Genomic DNA, 22,477 nt, shown 5'->3' on the forward strand with positions numbered 1-22,477 from the left:
GGTATTTGGACCATATGCTTCACCTAAATACAACATTTTTTTAGTTTTCTTAAATATAAGGAGGTTTATGGAATAAATATAAAAGGAGGTTTTATTCATTTACCATATCTCTAGTTTATTTATATTTTCATTTATTTACCATAACTCTCTTTTGAGTGTTAGGAAACCTCTTTATATTTTAAATTTATATTATATTTATACATAATAATAATTACATTGATTTTTAAATAAGGACTACATTAGATTAAAAATGTTCAATGTTAAACATGACATGTTAAATGTTTAAGCTTGAGATTTACCACCATACTAGGGTGTAGAGCCGTTCTTGCCCAACAAGGTGAGAGAAAATTATTATAACAACTGTAACACATTAAATAGATTTCACCTAGAAAACATGAACTCAAAAAAATAACTAATAGATTTTATATTATTGTCAATAATGACATCGTGAGAGGAAATAATTATAGCAATAATATGTGAAATAAATTTTAACTCGAAATCACTATGGCTTAAAAAAAACCATAATTTAACATAAAAACCCATGGAAAACCCAAAATGAAGGCAAAACATAATGGGAATCCCCGAGCCTTTTAAAACTTTTAAACGAATTTATCACATATAATCTATGGACTTTAATACCTAGTCAAATTTACTATAACCTTATTCAACAACTCAAAAAAAATCCCAATCAAGGAAAATATGCACCTTTTTAGTCATACTCCAAAAAGTCAAAATCATATGACAAATTTGACCCACCCTCAGAACTATGGGAACAAACCACATCAACAAGCAAAAAGTAGCTGCAATGACCTTCTGATGTCTTCAATGGTGATGCAATGGTAACCGAAGGCCCTAAATGGCCCCATTTGATACATAGCACCCACACGTGTCGGCAACAAATATGGAAGAGTACCAGCCGTCCTGCTCATTCATTTTTCCATTCATATGAATTCGCCTCTCTATAAATATTGTAACAAAATTACGCTACTACCATTGCCATCATCAAAGGCATCTCAGAGCAATCCAATCTTTTTCACTTCATCGTGTCAAGGATGAATCAGCCATCCCTATGGCCAAGGAAGTATGCAATAATAATAAGAATGATATTGTGAAATTGCAGAGCTGCGATGGCAAAATATTTGAGGTGGAAACAGAGGTGGCATCGACTTCAGGCATCATACAGAGAATGATGGAGGACTTGGGTACCGACATTACCATTCCTCTGCCTCTCGTTTCTGCCAAGATTCTAGGTCTGGTTATTCAATATTGCAGATACCATGTTCTTGATGCCCCCACTGTATCAATCGATGCCGTCAAAACGTGGGATGAGGAGTTCGTCAGAGCTCTGGTAGATGATCGCGCAACACTCTTTGAAGTTACGAATGCTGCCAACTACCTCGTGGTCACAAACCTTTTGGACACGATGTGTCAAACTATTGCTGATATGTTGAAAGGGAAAACCGCTGAACAGATACGTGAGCTTTTCAACATTCGGTATGAAAATTAATCGTCAAATCACTCTCCAATGGCAGAGTACCTCCCTTTCTGCAATTCGGTTCGTTTGACCATGAATTTGAGAGCATGTCATTAGGTTTATAGTACACATTTCTTTACGCATTCTACGTTTTTTTGGGTGCAATTTTGGTACTTTGACCTTTTCCAGTATGAGTATTTGATATTTAAAATCAGTATGACTGTAACTATTATCACAGACATGCTCCTTTTTCAATCTGTTATTTTGGGTTCATAAATGAAAAAAATATTGTCAAATTTTACATAGGAGATGAATTGTGAGAGTGATAAGTACTGTAACATTGTTAGTACCTTGATAAAAACTTCTTACACAATACACTCTTTATAATTTGAATGTGGTGACTGGCTCCTCTTGTAATTACTTTCCATCCAGCTATTTTTTCTTCTTATTATTTATTTGCAAGTATGAATGGTTTCTGTTTTAGTTTATTTTTAATACAATAAAAAAGAAATATATTATTTAATGTTTGTGTTTGGATAATAATATAATATAGAGTTGTCTAATTATGTATAAAATCCATTTTATACATAATTAAGAAGTAGAGTTGTGGAATTATGTATAAAATCCATTTTAAGGATTTTATTTTAGTTGATATAACCATTTTGTTTAAGATGAATTTAAATATTTAGTTTTTAGTCAAATTTAATTTTATAATTTTACAAGTTATATTTTTAGCCATAAAGATAAATGTAATATTTAAAAAAAAAAAAAACTTTAAAAAATTAATGGTTGAATTTACCACCTTTATTTTCATGTGAATTCTTGTAATATTGTGTAGAGTGATTAAGTTGTTCCACTCACATGAACTATTTTATTAATTTATTGTTTCAAATGAATATCAATTAATAATATATTTTATATAAAGAAAGAAAGAAAGAAATGATTTAAGCTTATTAAAAATATAAATTATATTAATGAAATTTAAATTAACAAATGTGGATCACTCCTAATATATCTACCAAGCACGTAATGGGATAAAATCTATTTTTACTGTAAAAGAGCTTTGAACCTCAACAGATTTGCTTTGCTCATTAAATGGGTCATTAAGTTGGATCTATGTCGGTAGTCATATTGTATGTTGATGTAGGTTTTTAAACCAAACTTAATGTCTTTGGGAGACAAAAAAATTCAAAAAATAAATATAATTAAATATTAATTTCAAAATAAATTTAAATTTAAGTTAAAGTGTAGTAATTAGAACGCAGGTTGAAATTTATGTTAAAAGTAATTAATCTATCATTATTTTTATAAAATCAAATTAAAATGAGTGTATATAAATTATTTGAATGATGAAAAGTTTTATCATGCTTTAGATATGTAGTATTGATAAACAATGATATTCAAGCTAGTTCAATGTATTTATATTCCTTTTTTTTATAAAAAGAAATAATATAACATTTCTCATATATATATATATATATATATATATATATATATATATATATATATTATATATATATATATATATATATATACTATTAAAGCTTATTAATTCCTCTTTTTAATCCTCATAAATTCATGTTAATCATGGATTTAATGTGACTTTAGAGGTATCAAGTTTTATTATAGGGTAAACTTATTTTAAAGGGGAAAATAATGTGTAATTTTTTGTTGTTTAAATTATGTTTTTGAATGTTATAGAGATTACATACATGTACATGGATTCATTTTATACTAATATATTAAATTAACTAAATAACAAAAAAAATAAAGGCACACCTTTTGGACCACGACCTTAATCTGGTGCCTTAGACCAACTCGGGCATCTCATGTAGTTCCGTTCCATTTTAGTGGTATTGACCTCTAAGGTTCTATTTCGTTTTTAGTTCTGTGACTATTAATACAAATTATAAAGTTTGTTCATGTGTAATTATATGTGGTAAAGAAAAAAAAACATTACCACTCCCATTTCGTTTTTAGTTATGTGACTATTAATACAAATTATAAAGTTTGTTCATGTGTAATTATATGTGGTAAAGAAAAAAAAAACGTTACCACTCCCATTTGCACCCACTCCGCACTGTGTTATCGCATCCTGTGTGTAACAATCAAAGGTGCCTTTTTTGTGGGAACAGAAGAAACTAGTGGCGCCAAACATTGAACTGCTAATGAGTGCACCAAATGGAATTCAGTTAATGGTAGAGGGTAATCAGAAACTTGATAGTATGAAGGGTTGTATATTTTTTATAGCGCATTCTCTTGTCTTTGATATTGAATTATGTGAAGTGTCATACTGAATTACGTGAACTACCCATGTTTGAAAAGGCAGATATGTGTTGACTGCATTTTGATATATGGTGTGAATATTTCAAAGGTTGTGATCCATGTCATTTTCCCAAAAGGCCTCATGATAAATGGATTAGTATTTGTTGGAGTGTTGGTGTGCCAAAATGTTGGTTGTGCTCCAAGTGGATTGGAACTTGGTTGTATGATATTATTTATTGTTTTCCAAGAGAAGCCTTAGAAACTCCTATATGTGCACCTTGTTTCTCGGTTTTCATAAGAACTCAAACTATTGCCACTACAGTGCAATTTTTTTACATTAAAAACTCATTTTTTTGACAATAGAAGGATTTTTACAACACAGATTTTACAATGCATTCAATCATATCTTCTTCTGAAAAGTTGTGCCTTGCTCACAAATAAAAGAATCTTGCCCAAGATTCTTCGAGAGGAAGAGATGGTTTAAGAGGAAGAGGAAGATATTTCAGAGGCACGGGGGGTAGACACTCTCAAGGAGAAAAGTCAGATTTTCACTGCATACACTGCAAAAGAAATGGATCACATGATGCCTCTACATGCAAGTTACCTTGGGACAAAATTAAGCAGCAAAGAAACCAACCCAAAGGTAAAGCTAATGACACATACAAAGGTAAAGCACCTGAATCTGCTCATTATGTTGTGGCACAATGTAATATTGGACTAAATGAAGACTTATTTAATGCTTCGCTTGCTTCTTGGAAAAATGATTGGTTGCTTGATTCAGGAGCAATTTTCCACATGACTCATAGAAAAGATTTTTTTGAAGAATTTACTCACATTGTTGATGGAGCAGTATACTTTGCAGACCAATCAAAACTCAGGCCATCAAGGCTTGGCACAATCAGGCTTAAATTACCTGGTCTTCCAGACATTCTTCTGCATCATGTTCTATATCTCCCACAGCTGAAGAGAAACTTCCTGTCCTTGGTCCACATCCACCAGCAAGGTCACTCCATTCATATGTTTGATGGAAAGCGTGAGGTGAGAAAAGCATCTGACCACTCACTTGTCATGAGGGGGATAGAAGAAGAAAGGCTTCTCAAGTTGCAGGGTACCTCTGCTCATGCACAACATTTCTCATACAACTCTCATTATGAAGAAGGTACACTTCCATCAAGTTTATTATGGCATGCTAGATTTGGACATTTGAACTATGATAGCCTCCTCTTGTTGAAGAAAAATGGTGTTACTCGTTTTCCTACAATCCGTAGGAAACTTAAGCAATATAGTGCTTGCATTCTAGGAAAGCATAGCAAATAGTCTTTTCATGATTCACATTCAAGAGCACATAGAAAAATTGAACTCATTCATTCAAATTTATGTGGTCCAATGCTTGTTCTTTCTGCAAATGGAAACAAATATATGATGACATTTATTGATGACTACACCAGAATGTGCTGGGTTTATTTATTGAAGAACAAATATGATGCTTTTCAAACATTCAAGAACTTTCATAAATGGATTGAAAATGATGCACAATCTCATATTGGCTCTATTCGCACTAATAATGGTAAAGAATACACTTAAAATGAGTTTTAAAACTATGTTCATCAACATGGGATCAAACATCAAACAACTGTGCTTTATAATCCCCAACAGAACGATGTAGCTGAAAGAATGAATAGGACAATCTTAAATATTGTGTGCTCCATGATGTTTTTCAAAAATGTAAAATTGATGTTTTGGGCTGATGCAGTTCTATGTGTTGTATATATAAAGAATAGATGTCCATCTAATGCTATTAGAAACAAGACTCCATATGAAATTTGGTATGGGCACATTCCTTCAGTAAAGCATCTCACGGTCTTTGGTTCCACCTGTTATGCCTTGATAACAAAGGTACATAGAAATAAACTTGGTGCAAGAAGTCGTAAGTGTATCTTCCTGGGGTATTCAAACACCTCCAAAGCATACCGTTTCTATGATGAAGTCAATAAAAAGTTTTTTGTATCTAGAGATACAATCTTTCTTGAAACATCCAAAATTGACAATGTTGTTGAGCGGCAACTTGATCGCTTGGATAGATTCGTAAATGCAAAATCATTTCAAGAATTTGATAACGATATTCCACATCTTGAAGGGGGGATTCCTATACTAGATCAACCTGTGGAATCTTCTTCTAAAGCACTTTCTCCCTCACATGAGACTCCAACAATTGATGATACTTTACGTGATGTTATTGATAGAATTGGGAGACTCAATCTTGATTTAGTCCCAACTCAATCAATGGAGCAGCCTGGATCATCTGAGAAAGGTCCCCCAAAGTGGCTAACAAAGACACTTGAAAGTGTTCATCCTCATGAGGTTGGAAAGACAGGAACTAGAAATTCAAATCAGGAAAATGGAGGTGATGTAGATGACTCTGATTCACGTGTTGATATGGATGTTTCTTATGATTGTGAATTGAATTTGTCAACTTCCTTCAAAGAAGCGATGCAAAAGGAGTATGATGTCTTGATAAATAATGACACTTGGAAGCTGGTTGATCCTCCATTAGGAACCAAACAAATTGGATGCAAGTGGGTTTACAAGAACAACTATAAAGTTGATGGCTCACTTGACAAGCACAAAGCCAAGCTTGTGGAAAAAGGTTTTACACACAAGGAAGGGCTAGATTATGGGGAGGCTTTTGCCCCCATAGAAAAATGGGCTACCATCCAGACACTCTTTTCCCTAGCATCTCAGAACGGTTGTAAAGTCCATCAAATGGATGTAAAAACTGCTTTCTTGAATGGAGATCTAAAAGAGAATGTTTTTATCTCCCAGCGTGAAGTATTTGTTGTGAAAGGACATGAACAAAAAGTATGCAAAATTGTGAAATGCTTTTATGGCCTCAAACAAGAACCGTGAGCTTGGTATGAAAAAGTAATTGAGGATCTTCTGAAACTCAATTTCAAACATTATGATCTTGATGATGCAACTTTATTTGTCAAGAAAGTTGGAAAAGCAGTTGCATATCTTGTGGTATATGTAGATGATCTTTTGATGACAGGGAACAATGAAAGCGGCATCACATCCATAAAGAAGGAATTGAAGAAAATATTTGAAATTACTGATTTGGGCTATGTTCATTACTATCTTGGTATTGAAGTAACTCAACATCCGAAGTCCATATTCCTTTCTCAAAAGAAGTACATTGGAGATCTATTGAAAAGGTTTGGCATGACAGAATGCAATCCTCTTACTACTCCAGTGGAACAAAACATAAAGCTCACATCCATTGAAGGAAAATAATTTGAGGATGCAACAAAGTATAGACATCTTGTAGGAAGTCTCAACTACCTAACTACTACTAGATGAAACATTTCATTTGTTGTTGGAATCCTCTCTAGGTTTATGCAAAAGCCTTGTGAGGGACATTGGTCTGTTGAGAAAAGAGTTCTAAGGTACTTGAAGGGAACTCGGACTTTGGGATCAGGTATACACAAGCGGATGACTTCAGCTTGATTGGATAGTCTGATTGAGACTTCGATGGAGACAAAGAAACTAGGGTATCTACTTAAGTTATGATCACAAAAACAATTATGATTCTTGGATGAGGAATTTGTCTCCTAGAGATCAACAAAAACAATTAGTTGTAGCATATTCACATCATTGTTGAGGCAAAAATAATCCATCTCCACCATTGTTCCACTAATGATCAAATTGCAAACATCTTAACCAAAGTGCTTGGAAGAGAAAAGCTCGAAAGATTGAGAACGATGCTTGGGCTCACCAACATCCCTTCAGATTAAGGGGGGGAATGTTGACACCTGATCATCAGGACTGGGCGAATAACTGAAATTGATGTAAATAAATAATTGAAAATATGAATAGTCACCGGGAGGTGAAATGAAAAGTCTCTCCCTCATGTATATAATAAAGACCAACCTGAATGAATATTAATGAATTGTTTTGAGGAGTTACCTCCTAGTATGAGAAATAGCTGATTTTATTATTGATAGTTTTTGGCCTCGAGTTTTGACAACATATTTTTTGCTAATAGTATTACTCTATAATATAGCTAATTTAAAGAAATAAAATTCCAATTAATTTAATTTTTTTCAAAGATTTAGTGTTTCAATTATATAAAAACTGTGGCAAGTTGTTGAGAATTTGATAATATGAAAGTACATTGAATTGTTGTTTGGTCAATAATTTCTTTCTCCAAGATTTGGAGATGACTAAATCTTATCCTACCCCAATGCTACTTTGCAGATTTTTGTGTTCAAGTATATCATTTTTTATTAGACTAAAAGTAAGAAAACTACTTTTATTCATTTTAATTAAAAATAATCTTAGAATAATTTATAAAATTTAGTCAAATTGAAATTTATAATAGTTTGAAAAATTGCCAATTTTTGTAATTAAGTTGTATTTTTAAGTCTAAAGATAAATTTAGTGTTTTTAAAATTAAAAACAAAAAGAAAAACTTTAAGAAAAATTTACCACCTTTTTTCATGTGATTTTTTTTTTAATATTGTGTAGAGTAATTGAGTTGTTCCACTCACATGAACTATTTTATTATTATATTATTGGTTCAAATGAATATCAATTAAGAATATGTATTTTATATAAAGAAAAAAATCAATGATTTAAGCTTATTAAAAAATTTATACCAATGAAAATTAAATTAACCAAGCTAGATCACTCTTATTTCTATATCTAGAAACACCTAAAGGGATCAAATCTCCTTTTAATGTAAAAGAGATTTGCACCTCAAATGGTTTTCTTTGCACATTAAATGGGGAATTAATATGGATCTAAGTTGGTAGTCAACTTGTAAGCGGAGGTAGGTGTTTTAACCAAACTTAATTTGTTTGGGGAAAAATGTACAACAATTGAGATATTCCACTCACATGAACTATTTTTTATTATCTTATTGTTTCAAATGAATATCAATTTAATATGGATCTAAGTTGGTAGTCAACTTGTAAGCGGAGGTAGGTGTTTTAACCAAACCTAATTTGTTTGGGGAAAAATGTACAACAATTGAGATATTCCACTCACATGAACTATTTTTTATTATCTTATTGTTCCAAATGAATATCAATTAAGAATCTATATTTTATATAAAGAAACAAATCATTGATTTAACCTTATTAAAAAATTTAAATTATACTAATGAAAATTAAATTAACCAACCTATATAACTCTTAATTTTCTATCTACCAAACACTTGAGTGGGTGAAATGTCTCTTTACTGTAGAAGAGCTTTACACCTCAACAGATTTGCTTTGCTCATTAAATGGGGCATTAAGATGGATCTATGTTCATAGTCAACTTAAGTTCACGTAGGTTTTTTAACCAAATATAATGTGTTTGGGGAAAAATTATTCCTGAAAATTATATTTAAAAAAAATTCAAAAAATAAATATAATTAAATATTGATTTCAAAATAAATTTAAACAAATAATTATTTAATTAAAAATTATTTTATATTAAAAATTAATATATGAAAAAAATAAGTGAAACCCTTATCACTTTATAAAAATAACAAAGCACTTATTTCTTTATGCCATGTAACATGAAACTGGCCTAGATCCATCTTAATTCTTAATCTATCAAAGTCTTTCTTAAGGGTAGTAATTAGAAATTTAAGTTAAAAGTAATTAATCTATAAATTTTGTCATAAAATTAAATTAAGATAAGAGTTAGTTAAATTATTTTATTGATGAAATGTTTTATCATGTTTTAGAAATGTAGTATTGATAAACAATAATATTAAAGCTACTTTAATAAAAAAACAACTATATTTTTTTTTTTTTTATAAAAAGTAATATTGTAACATATCTTTCTTAAATATATATATTATTAACGCTTATTAATTATTTTTTAATATATAAAGGAATACACAACTTTGTTGGTCTCAAATCATAAGTATGTCCCTATATATGACCTTCATAAGAAAATTAGGGAAATTGAACTTTGAACCTCCTCACACATAAGACTTCATTACTTATTAATTCGTATTTTTTTAATTCCTTTTTAATATATAAGGGAATACACAACTATGTTGGTCTCAATTTTAACTACTACCAATATAATCTGTATGCCCTATATATGAATTTCATAGGTAAATTAGGGAAATTGAACTTTGAACCTCCTCACACATAAGACTTCATTTCCATGGCACTAATTCCTTTCATAATATTAATAATAATAATTGGGCCGATGTTGTCACATATATGCAACAGATGTTGTGCCTAAAGTTACTTTAAAAAAAATTAATAACGTTACTTCAAAAATGAATGTAGGCCATTTTTAAATACTTGAATTTTCACTTTTATTTTACATCAAACTTAATATAATGAGATAAAGTAATTTAAAAAAAAATAAGTGTACATGAATGAGTACATTCATCTATTATTTGAATTAAAAAAATTCTTGCTCACAATCAATCCAGTATATAGAAATCAATCCAGTATGGGGATCATGTCTTCCGACACTCTCAAATTATACATACCATCTACACTTAAAAATAAAACATTTAAAATAGTGATAAAGGAACTCAATAATTTTTTTATTTTCCAAAATTATTTTATATTCCCTTCAATAATATTCTTATCTTTTGATCTTGATCAAGTGGATTGCTTGAATTCAACCATGATGCACAATCCAATGAGACAATGATTGTCTCTTTACGTGTACAAGTTCTACATGATAATCTCCACCATATGTCCACATTGCTAGATATTTTTTTGGGTGTGAAAGGACATTTATTTCAATTACTAATTTTATTCTATTTGTTGTTGAACCTATGATCCAAAAAATGGGCCAAATTTTTACTAATACGATGCAAAAAAAAATTGTTAACCTTAATATATTAGATATTAAAAAATCAATATTTGTATTATTATTAAATCTAATGTTCATATTAATATATTATAATATTAATACTACTAAATTTAATAACTTTATACTAATACAATATTTAATTTTTTATAATATCATGATGCAGGAGCATTCAGCCCAACAATATCTGTATATTAGTAAACATAGGGGTCTTGTGTTTTAGGGAAGTTGGTTTCCTAAGTATGAGGAAATTGTTGAGCAACTGAAAAGTAACTAAGGAAGAGTTCGTCAAGTGTAGAGAAATTGCTAATAATGTATTGAAAAGAAAAAAAGAGAGAGGTTGGATGAGTTAGATAGCCAACGAACAACTAGCCACCCAATTAGAGTGGAATTGTAAGCCTATGGGCAGAAAATGAAGCAAAGGCAGAAAGTGAATTGAGAGTGAAAGGTTGAAACCATTGAAAAACGGAAAACCACAGAAAACTGAAGTAATGGAGGAATCAATGCACAAGGACCGTTGGATCTAATAGATCAATGATTTAGACTAGATCGCAAAGATTAGAGGGTTTGAATCGCATCGTCGCTTATTAAGCAAACAAGCCTGACCCCAAGGGACTAGCGATTGTGACTTGTGATTAAGCGATGGAACGAGGACCGTTAGATCTAAGAAGACGATCAACGGTGGAAATTTAATCACCTTTCGGAGAAGGAATAATCCTTGGGCTGTAAAGAAGTACAACAGGCGTTGCGGATGCGATCATCGAAGTGATCGCATCACAAACATTCAACGGTGCTTTATCGGCGCGGGAGTTTATGACATGCGACGTGAGCGGACCCGATAAGGTTATATGGGTACAATTGTATATGTTTTGAAGTCTATTATGTTAATCGCATATTGGAGGAGACAAGGTTCATGTGTAATGAGACTTGTGGATATTGCGATTAGCGATAACGATAAAGGTAAATCTTGGAATATGTGCAAAGACCGTATTTAAGTAGAAAAGGTATTTTTATGTGTATTTCCCTTATAAAGGGTTTACAATGAAATACGCATGATATGTGGTTTCCATGTCTTAAGTCCAACATTACCATAGTTATAAAGTTGGGGTTGGTATATAAGCGAGCTTAAGGATTGTGTAAGGTTTATAAGGGTTGAGTTACAAAGTCTCGATAGAAGGATTTAATAAAGGGAAAGATTCAGCTATTGTGATGAAATAATTCTGCAAGAGTTTAATAAAGAGGGTTGTAATCATTGATAAATTATAGATTTGACTCGGCGAAGAGTCTAAAATTCTTGGGGCAATATATATATATATATATATATATATATATATATATATATATATATATATATATATATATATATATATATATATATGCATAGTTATATGCATACTGTGCGTATACGCGAGGTAGCCCTTGTGTCAATTGGTATGGGAGCAGCTAAAGTTTTTTGTAGAAAACTTAGAACATAGTTTTGTGTAAAAATGTTTATGGAGGCAAGATGAGATCATATTTTAATCTGACAAATAGTAAGCACACAGAGGTGATGTGCAACAGAACTTGTAGATGCAAGAAGACAAGAGGAAAATCCAATCAAAGTGCAGGAGAATGGTGGAACAAGATGATGTAGAGATCCTGAAAAAGTGAGATGATATGTTCTCAAATGTTGGAGAACATGAGGGGATTAGGATTAGTTAGGAGCTAGTTTGAAGAAATTGTTCAGTAACTGACGAACAGTTCCTCAACTATAAAGAAACTACTAATAATGTATTGAAAAGAAAAAAAGAGAGAGGTTGGATGAGTTAGTTAGCCAGCGAGCTCGCCAGCTAGTTAGAGTGTAATTGTAAGCCTACGAGCAGAATATGAAGCAAAGGCCATTAATTAGAATAATCAGGTGAGAAAGACAGAGTCTCAATATGTAATCATTTGTTTTATATTTATATACAGAGAATTTGATCCTGAGTCTAAGTGTGTGATTCGAATATTGAATGAGGTAATGAGAGATTTACTTAGTTTATATATGCAGGCAGAATCGAGGTGAATACACGGAGGAGGAGGAGAGATAGAGGATCGTGTAGATCTTTGATCCATTCGAAGGATCAATTAGGGGCCACGAGGACAGTGATCAGAGAAATCACAAAGGTAAGCTCAAGCGGAAGTGAATTGAGAGCGACAAAAAAATGAAGTAATGGTGGAAAATCTAAGTGAAACAGAAGAGCGAAGAAATGAAGAATCAATGCACAGGGAACATTCGATCTAACAGATCAACGATTTAGATCAAGTGGATTACTTGAATTCAACAATGATGCCACAACCTAATGATTGTCTCTTTTCATGTACACTTTCTACTTCATAATGTCTACCATATGCCTACATTGCTAGATATTTTTTTGTATGTGAACGACCATTTATTTTAATTATTAATTTTATTTTATTTGTTATTGAGCCAATTTTATTTAGATGGAGCCTCTACTCCAAATAACATGGGCCAAACTATTATTAATACGATCCAAAAAAACATTATTAACTCTAATATTCATATTAAAAAATCAATATTTATATTATTATTAAATCTAATATTCATATTAATATATTATAATATTAATATTTTTAAATTTCATAACTTTAGACTAATTTATTATATTATATTATATAATATATTAATATATCATTATATATATTAGCTCTAGTAGATGATCGCCCAACACTCTTTGAAGTTACAAAAGCTACCAACTAAGTGGTGGTCACAGACCTTTTGGACATGATGTGTGAAACAATCGCTCATGCTGAAATCGAAAACCGCTCAATAGATACTTGAGCTTTTCGAAGTGAGCATTTTTAACATTAGGTATGAAAATTAATCATTAAATCGCTCTGCAATGGCAGAGTGCCTCCTTTTTTGCAATTCAGTTCTTTTGAAAATGAATTTGAGAGCATGTCATTAGGTTTAGAGTACAGATTTCCTTAGGCATTCTAGGTTTTTTTTGCAGTTTGACTTTTTTTAGGTAGTAGTTTTGCAATTTAAAGCTAGTGTTATACTATGGAAAGGGATTTTTTATCACACAATTTTTCATCTTTCAATTTGTTATTTTGGGTTCATAAATGAAAAAATATTGTTAATTTTACATAGGTTATTAAATGTAAGAATGATAAGAACTTTAAGAATGTTAGTACTTTAATAGAAACATGTTACACATTACAGGATTTTCACTTTGAATGCGGTGACTTGTTCATGTTGTAATTACTTTGCATATAGTCAATTGTGCATGTTATTATTTATTTGGAAGTATGAATGGTTGTTGTTCTCATTTATGTTTAATATAGTAAAAGAAAAAGATATTATTTAATGTTTCTTGGGTGGATAGGTATAAAAGAGATATTGTAATGTAAGGTGATGTTATTGTTATTTTAAGTTATTTAAATATTTAGATTTAATTATTTAATGAGCATAAACTCATTTTAATCATAATCATGGATTTAACATGACCTTAGAGGGAGTAAGTTTTATTCTAGTGAAAGTTTATTTTAGAGCTCAAAAAACAATGTGTAATTTTTTATTGTTTAAATTATATTTTTGAATGTTATATAAATTACATACATATGCATTGATTCATTTTATAGGGGTATATTATATTGGCTAAAAAAAAAAAAAAAGTTAATAATTGAAATAAAATTGAGGTAAAATTGTCAATTTTATTGTTGGTAGTGTTTGGGCTCCTAGTTTTGAGAACACATATTTTGCTAATAGAATTATTCTATAATATACCTTATTGAAAGACATAAACTTCCTTATTTAGTATTGATATTTTGAAGTACGTTCAAGTGATGTTTGTTCATTTGTTTTTCGTAATATTAGATCAAAGATAAGAAAACCACTTTTATTAATTTTAATTATAAATAATCTTACATTAATTTATGAATTTGATTAGAATTCCATCATTATCTCCTTCCAAGATTTGAGATTGTGAAATGTCGGTTCTTTGTTAGTTGAAAGAGAACACTAGCCGATACATATGAAATTTTAAATATTGGGTTGTTTGTTACTTGAAGGTAAGCCCTAGACTTTCACAATGAGGTTCACCATTTTGAACCTACTCACATAAGAAAAATTGTGAAGAATATAATAGAAATCTTTAGCATGAAAAAACAAACACCGTGAGGTCAAGTTTAAAATAACATTTCATCTTTCAAAAAAAAAAAAAAAAAAAAACTCTATAAAATAAAATAAAGCTACAAACAACCCATGATATTGAGAACCCATGTTATTCATATGGAATATGGTTTATTTAAAGGGGGAATTAAACTAACTTCGACTCATGTTATGTGGTGATCTACCACGCTCTTAGAGGGATCGAATCTCTTTCCACTATAAAAGATATTTGTATCTCAAGGGATTTGCTCCCTTCTTGTACTTGGTAGATCCCAAGTTAATACGATGATTTTCCAAATTTTAGTTGGGTTGAGAGGTGCTTTCCAACCTAGTATAGGAAAAATGGTATAATGTCTTGTCTTGTAAGTATTTTGAATTAGTCAAATTACATAAAAACAAAATAAAATAAAACAAAATAAAGTAAGTGAATAAATAATTAAACATTATGGAACTATATTTTAGCAACATATGGTTTTTCTTATGGTATTCTTAACCCATGGTTTTTACCATCGTATTTTTAGGCCCTCCACATGAGATATGATTATTCCCACTAGGACTGCACAAACAACATTTTCAATTTGTTCATGATTCCTTATACCATTTTTTCTTTCAAGGTGCAAATCTATGGAATTACATTCCTCTTTCATAAAAAGGATACATATTCATTTCAGAATCATAGTTACAAACCATCAAAAGAAAAGTCACGAATATAAAAAAAATTCTACTTTTAAAAAAGTGAAAAACTGACTATGGTTAAAAGAAATAGAGAAAATTTAAACACTTTCATTTGTATTTAAAAAATTCATGAAATTTTAAATAGATGAAAATATTTTCCATATTCTTATATAAAATTAACTAAATTCTTAAAAAAAAAAAAATATATGCATTTGTGGGATGGACTTGGGCACCCACATTACCATTCCTCTGCCTCTCGTTTCTGCCTCTGATTATTCAATATTGCAGATACCATGTTCTTGATGGCCCCACTATATCATTTGATGCCGTCAAAACGTGGGATGTGGAGTTCGTGACAGCTCTTGTAGATGACCGCGCCACTCTCGTCGAACTTGCAAAGGCTGCCAACTAAGCGGTGGTCACAAACTATTGCTGATATGTTCAATGGGAAAACCGCTGAACATATCCGTGAGCTTTTCAATATTCGGTATGGAAATTAATCGCTAAATCACTCTGCAATTGGCAAAGTACCTCTCTTTGTGCAATTCGGTTCGTATGAACATGAATTTGAGAGCATGTCATTAGTTTTAGAGTACACATTTCCTTAGTGTTTTTTTTTGGTTTTCTTTTGTCTCTTCGTTCAACATTTTTTGCAATTTAAAGTCAGTATTATACAATGCACTGGAATTGTTATTACACAATTGTTTGTTTTTCAATCCGTTATTTTTTTTCATAAATGAAAAAAAAAGGTTTATTTCACATAGATTATAGAATGTGAGATTGATAAGTACTGTAATATTGTTAGTACTTTGATAGAAACTTGTTGCAAAATACACCATTTTAACTTTGAACGTTGTGTCCAGTTGTAATTAAAGAAAATTTTAAGCATAGAAATTTATCATGAAATTTAGAAGCCCCTGGAATTTCACTATTATGTAATATGCAAACAATAAAATTAGTCCACTTACCAATATTAGCCCCTAAATTATTCTATGGTTGTAATTATTCTCAATTGTTCCTTTTATTATTTATTTGGAAGTATGAATGGTTGCTGTTGTAGTTTATTTTTAATACAATAAAAGAGAAAGATACTATTTAATGTTTGTGTGTGGATAGGTATGGAAGAGATATTGTAATGTAATGTGATGTTCTTGTTAAGTTAGGTTATTTAAATATTTTGATTTAATTATTTAATTCTCATAAATCTAATGTGGGCTGAGAGGTATCAAGTTTTATTATAGGGTAACATTATTTTAAAGGAAAAAAATAATGTGTAATTTTTTATTGTTTAAAATATCTTTCTGAATGTTATAGAGATTACATATAGGTGCATGGATATTTTATACTAGTATATTAAATTGGCTAAATAAAAAATAAAATAAAATAGAGGTAAAATAGCCAATTTTATTATTGATAGCTTTTGGCCTCCCTTGACAACAGATTTTGGGCTAATAGTATTACTCTATAATATAGCTAATTTAAAGACATAAAATTCCAGTTAATTTAATGTCTTTCTCCAAGATTTGGACATGATTAAATCTTCTCCTTCCCCAATGCTACTATGCAGATTTTTGTGTTCAAGTATATCATTTTTTTATTAGACTAAAAGTAAGAAAACTACTTTTATTGATTTTAATTAAAAATAATCTTAGATTCATTTATAAATTTGATTAGAATTTCATCATCATTTCCTTCCTAGATTTGAGATTGTGAACCAAGAGTTGTTGGTTAGTGGAAAAGAAACCCTAGACAATAGATGCAAAATTTTAAATATTAGGTTGTTTCTTAGTTGAAACTAAGACCTAGACCTTCAAAATGTGGTTTAGTGGCATCTAAATTTGTGAAGAAGATAATAAAAAATAGTAATTTTTAGGTAAATGGACATATTTTCCATGTTCTTATATATAATTAATATGATTAGCTAAAAATTAAAATTTTTAAACCTTTTTAGTTTGTACTAGATTTTGAATTGAAAAAATATAATGGGGAGGTTCTACTTATTTTCCTAAATTAAGAAGTAGAGTTGTGGAAGTATTTATAAAATTCATTTTAAGGATTTTATTTTACTTAATATAGCCATTTTTTAAAGAGGAATTTAAATGTTTTGTTTTTAGTCAAATTTAAATTTGTAATAGTTTGCAAAATTGCCCATTTTTGTAATTTAAGTTGTCTTTTTAATTCTAAAGATAAATTTAATATTTTTAAAATGAGAAACAAAATGAAAAACTTTAATAATTTAACGGTTCAATTTTTTTTTGGATCAAGTAAGAGTAGGACCTTCTATCACGAAAGCCAATAATACATAATTTACATGAGACAGAACCCGCTCTATGAGAGTTCCACAGTAAGGAGGGCAGGCAAAAACTTAACAACTCACCCAAACCTAAGAGAAGCCAAAAGAAACCCTGCACTCCTTGGAAGACAAGTCCACGGGATGGAGACCCACAAAAATCTACAAGTGTCCTACTAAGGGTCCACAGAGAACCCCAGACCACCCAAAAAACTAACTTAGGGACTCGACAAAAGCTATAGCCTTAGTCCTCTAAACGTTTTCGGGTCTGAAACATTTGAACAACTTTCACGATCAGATCACCACCGTTGAGTACTCAACTTAGATCCAACAGCCTTCATGGATATCACGTGGACGAGAAGCACGAGGGTTGACCATCCGATGAGGGAAGTTTTCTCTCTCCTCTCGCCGCAACGTGTCACATGATGAATGGAATCCGGGGCGAACTTTAAAAAACCAGAAACCATTCGGACCCTACTCGATATACCACTTGTGGTTTTGAATCTGTTGTTTCGTGGAAAATCAATTACGCTCTCTCACCAAGTGATGACTGTCAGACCAGTCTCGTGGCCAATTTCTGAGCCTTCCGCCTAGATTCTTCGTCAAGCACCCTCTAAGAAAAGTTAAAGAACGAGACCAAATCTATGGTGATGCCTGAGTGAGTACCTTCACCATCCAACCGAAAGTAATCACAGCTTCGGAAAGTAGCCAAAACCAAAATGGTCAAACGTTTGAGGATTCACTATCCTCCCACCTATCTCCTAAATCCCTTTGATTTGTCATGTTCATCCATAGTTCCATATCTTTGGTTGCCAGATAAAGACAACCCTCTCGTAGTTTTCCTGTAGGTAACAAATCCCAAGCATACTGAGAATCCCTATCCCTTTTGGTCACTCCTTCGTTCACCAACCGATCCGCTAACATGTTTTCTTTCCTTTTCACATGGACAAATCTGACAGTTTTAAGGGTTTTCAAGTGGGAGTGGATATGGTGAAAGACCTGCAAGAGCTTCCAATGCTTTGACACTTTATCTGGAGAAGTTCCATTTCTTATTTTCTTGGTCACTCTAATGATCAATTCCGAATCTTCTTCAATGATAACATTATGTGAATTTGACTCCACCAGGATTTCCAGGCATTTCTCTAATGCCAAGAGCTAAGCCATGTTATTAGTGACCTTCCCCAAGTGGCCATGGAAGATTTTCTTTGTTTCCCCCTCATAATCTCTTATGGCACCCACAAAGCCATCTAAACTTGGGTTTCCCTTAGAAGCTCGATTGATGTTAACCTTGAAGAAACCATAAGGAGGGGGCTTCCAAATGTTGGCACCTGTATTTATTAAGCTCACTCCTTTTATTATTCCTTGAGGACTTATGGAGTGGAGACCGAAATGAAGTATAATATTCTCCTCTTGAGGTAGAGGGGGATCCTTAGGAAGTGTCCTCAATAAGCTTCTTACTATGTCTAGCGTAATTGAGTTGTTCCACTCACATGAACTATTTTTTTATTATTTTATTGTTTCAAATGAATATCAATTAAGAATATATATTTTATATAAAGAAACAAATCAATGATTTAAGCTTATTAAAAAATTTATACCAATGAAAATTAAATTAACCAACCTCGATCACTCCTAATTATGTATCTAGCAACACCTAAAGGGATCAAATCTCCTTTTACTATAAGAGAGGTTTGCACCTCGAATGGTTTGCTTTGCTCATTAAATGGGGCAGTAAGTGTAAGTTGGTATTCAACTTGTAAGTGGAGGTAGGTTTTTTAACCAAACTTAATTTGTTTGGGAAAAAATGTTCAGTAATTGAGTTGTTCCACTCACATGAAGTGTTTTTTATTATTTTATTGTTTGAAATGAATATATATTAAGAATATATATTTTATATAAATAAACAAATAAGTTATTTAATGTTATTAAAAAATTTAAATTATAGTAACTAAAATTAAATTAACCAACGTAGATTACTCTTAATTTTGTATCTACCAAACACCTAAGTGAGTCAAATGTCTTTTTATTATAAAATAGCTTTGCACCTCAACATATTTTCTTTGCTCATTAAATGGGGCATTAAGATTGATATAAGTTCATAGTGAGCTTAATTTGAGGTAGATTTTTTAACCAAACTTAATGTGTTTGGGGAAAAATTATTCCTGAAAAATATATGTACAAAAAATTCAAAAAATAAATATAACTAAATATTAATTTCAAAATAAATTTAAACAAATAATTATTTAATTAAAAAATATTTTATACTGAAAAGCAATGTATGAAAAAAATAAGTGAAACACTTATCACGTTTTAAGAATAAAAAGACACTTATTTTTCTATGCCATATAACGTGAAACTACCCTAGATCCATCTTAATTCTTTATGTATAGTTTCGGATCAAATGTGTCAAGGTGAAAAAGTCTTTCTTAAGAGTAGTAATTAGAATGCATGTTGAAATTTATGTTAAAAGTAATTAATCTATCAAATTTGTCATAAAATTAAATTAAGATAAGAGTTAGCTAAATTATTTTAATGATAAAATGTTTTGTCATGCTTTAGATATGTAGTATCGATAAACAATAATATTAAAGCTACTTTAATAATAATAAAAAAAAAATGTATAGATATATCTATATATATATATATATATATATATATATATATATATATATATATATATATATAGTAAAAAGTAATATTGTAACATATGTTTTTAAAATATATATATTATTAACACTTATTCATTCTTTTTGAATATATAATAGAATACACAACTTTGTTAGTCTAAATTTTAATTACTACAACTGTAATGTAATCTGTATGTCCCTATATATGACCTTCATAAGTAAATTAGGGAAATTGAACATTGAACCTCCTCACACATAAGACTTCATTACTTATTAATTCCTTTTTTTAATTCCTTTTTAATATATAAAGGAATACACAACTATTTGGTCTCAATTTTAACTACTATCCCTATAATTTGTATGTTCCTATTTATGTCTTTCATAGGTAAATTAGGGAAATTGAACAATGAAACTCCTCACACATATGCCTTCATTTCCATGGGACTAATTCTTTTAATAAGATTAATAATAATAGATGGGCTGAGAGGGGCCTAAAACGGAGTGCACTAGGGAGACGTTGTCACAAGAGATGTTGTGCCTAAAGCTACTTTTACTTTAAAAATGAATTTAGGCCATTTTTAAATACTTTAATTTTCACTTTTATTTTACATCAAAATTAATATAATGAGATAAAGTAATTTAAAAAAAATAAGTGCACGTGAATGAGTACATTCATCTATTAGTTGAATTAAGAAAATATTTGCTCACAATCAATTGGTACAAGATAAGGCTCCTTATTCTTCCATAAGAACTTTGTGGAATCTATAGAAATCAATCCACTATGGTTATCATGTCTTCCCGCACTCTCAAATTCTATATACAATCTACACATAAAAATAAGACATTTAAGATAGCTTAACAAAACCCAATATTTTTTTGTATTTTATGAAATTATTGAAAGTTCCCTTCAATAATATTCTTATATTTTGATCTTGATCAAATGGATTGCCTGAATTCAACAATGATGCCACAATCCAATGAGACAATGATTGTCTCTTTACATGTACAAGTTCCACATGATAATGTCCACCATATGTCCACATTGCTAGATATTGTTTTGGGTGTTAAGGAGCATTTATTTCAATTATTAATTTTATTTATTTGTTGTTAAGCCTATGATCCAAAAATTGGGAAAAATTATTATTAATACCATTCAAGAAAAACGTTGTTAACATTAGATATTAAAAATATAATATATATATATATATATATATATATATATATATATATATATATATATATATATATATATAAATCTAGTATTCATATTAATATATTATAATATTAATATTATTAAATTTAATAACTTTCTAGTAATACTATATTAAATATTTTATAATATAATATAGAATATATTAATATATCATTATATATATTAGCTCTGGTGCTGCACTCTTTGAAGTTACAAAGGCTCCCAACTACTTGGTGGTCACAAACCTTTTGGACATGATGTGTCAAACTATTGGTGATATGCTGAAAAGGAAAACAACTGAATACATAATGAGCTTTTCAACGTTAGGTATGAAAATTAATAGTTAAATCACTCTAGAATGGCAGAGTAACTCTCTTTTTGTAATTAGGCTAGTTTGGAAATGAATTTGAGAGCACTTCATTAGGTCTAGAGTACACATTTAGTTACATTGGTTTCATAAATGAAAAAATATAGTTAATTTTATATAGTCCATGAAATGTGAGAGTGATAAGAACTATAAGATTGTAAAGTACCTTGATAGAAACTTGCTACACATTACACCCTTTACACTTTGAGTGTGGTAACTCGCTCCTCTCTTAATTCCTTTGCATGTGGTCAATTGTGCTTGTTATTATTTATTTGTAAGTATGAATGGAAATATGAATGGTTGTTGTTTTCGCTTACTTTTAATATAATAAACGAAAAGGATATTATTTTAATGTTTGTGTGTAGATAGGTATACAAGAGATATTGTAATGTAATGTGATGTTATTGTTATTTAAAGTTATTTAAATATTTTTATTTAATTATTTAATCAACATAATCTTATTTTAATTATAGGTATGGATTTAGAATGAGCTTAGAGGGATAAAGTTTATTCTAGTGCAAGTTTATATTAGAGTACAAAACATAATGCTTATTTTTTTATTGTTTAAATTATATTTTTGAATGTTATATAGATTGCATCCAT

General features: G+C 30.2%; 1 pseudogene; it reads left to right on the forward strand.

The window, feature by feature from the left end:
* The first annotated feature begins 1,069 nt into the window (after positions 1 to 1,069).
* On the forward strand, positions 1,070 to 15,810 carry LOC149228876 (SKP1-like protein 1A pseudogene; annotated as a pseudogene).
* Positions 15,811 to 22,477: the final 6,667 nt, after the last annotated feature.

The sequence above is a fragment of the Pinus tabuliformis genome, chromosome J (genome assembly GCF_031772625.1).
Source record: "Pinus tabuliformis cultivar Carrire ecotype Pingquan chromosome J, CPIR1, whole genome shotgun sequence".
Classification (NCBI taxonomy): domain Eukaryota; kingdom Viridiplantae; phylum Streptophyta; class Pinopsida; order Pinales; family Pinaceae; genus Pinus; species Pinus tabuliformis.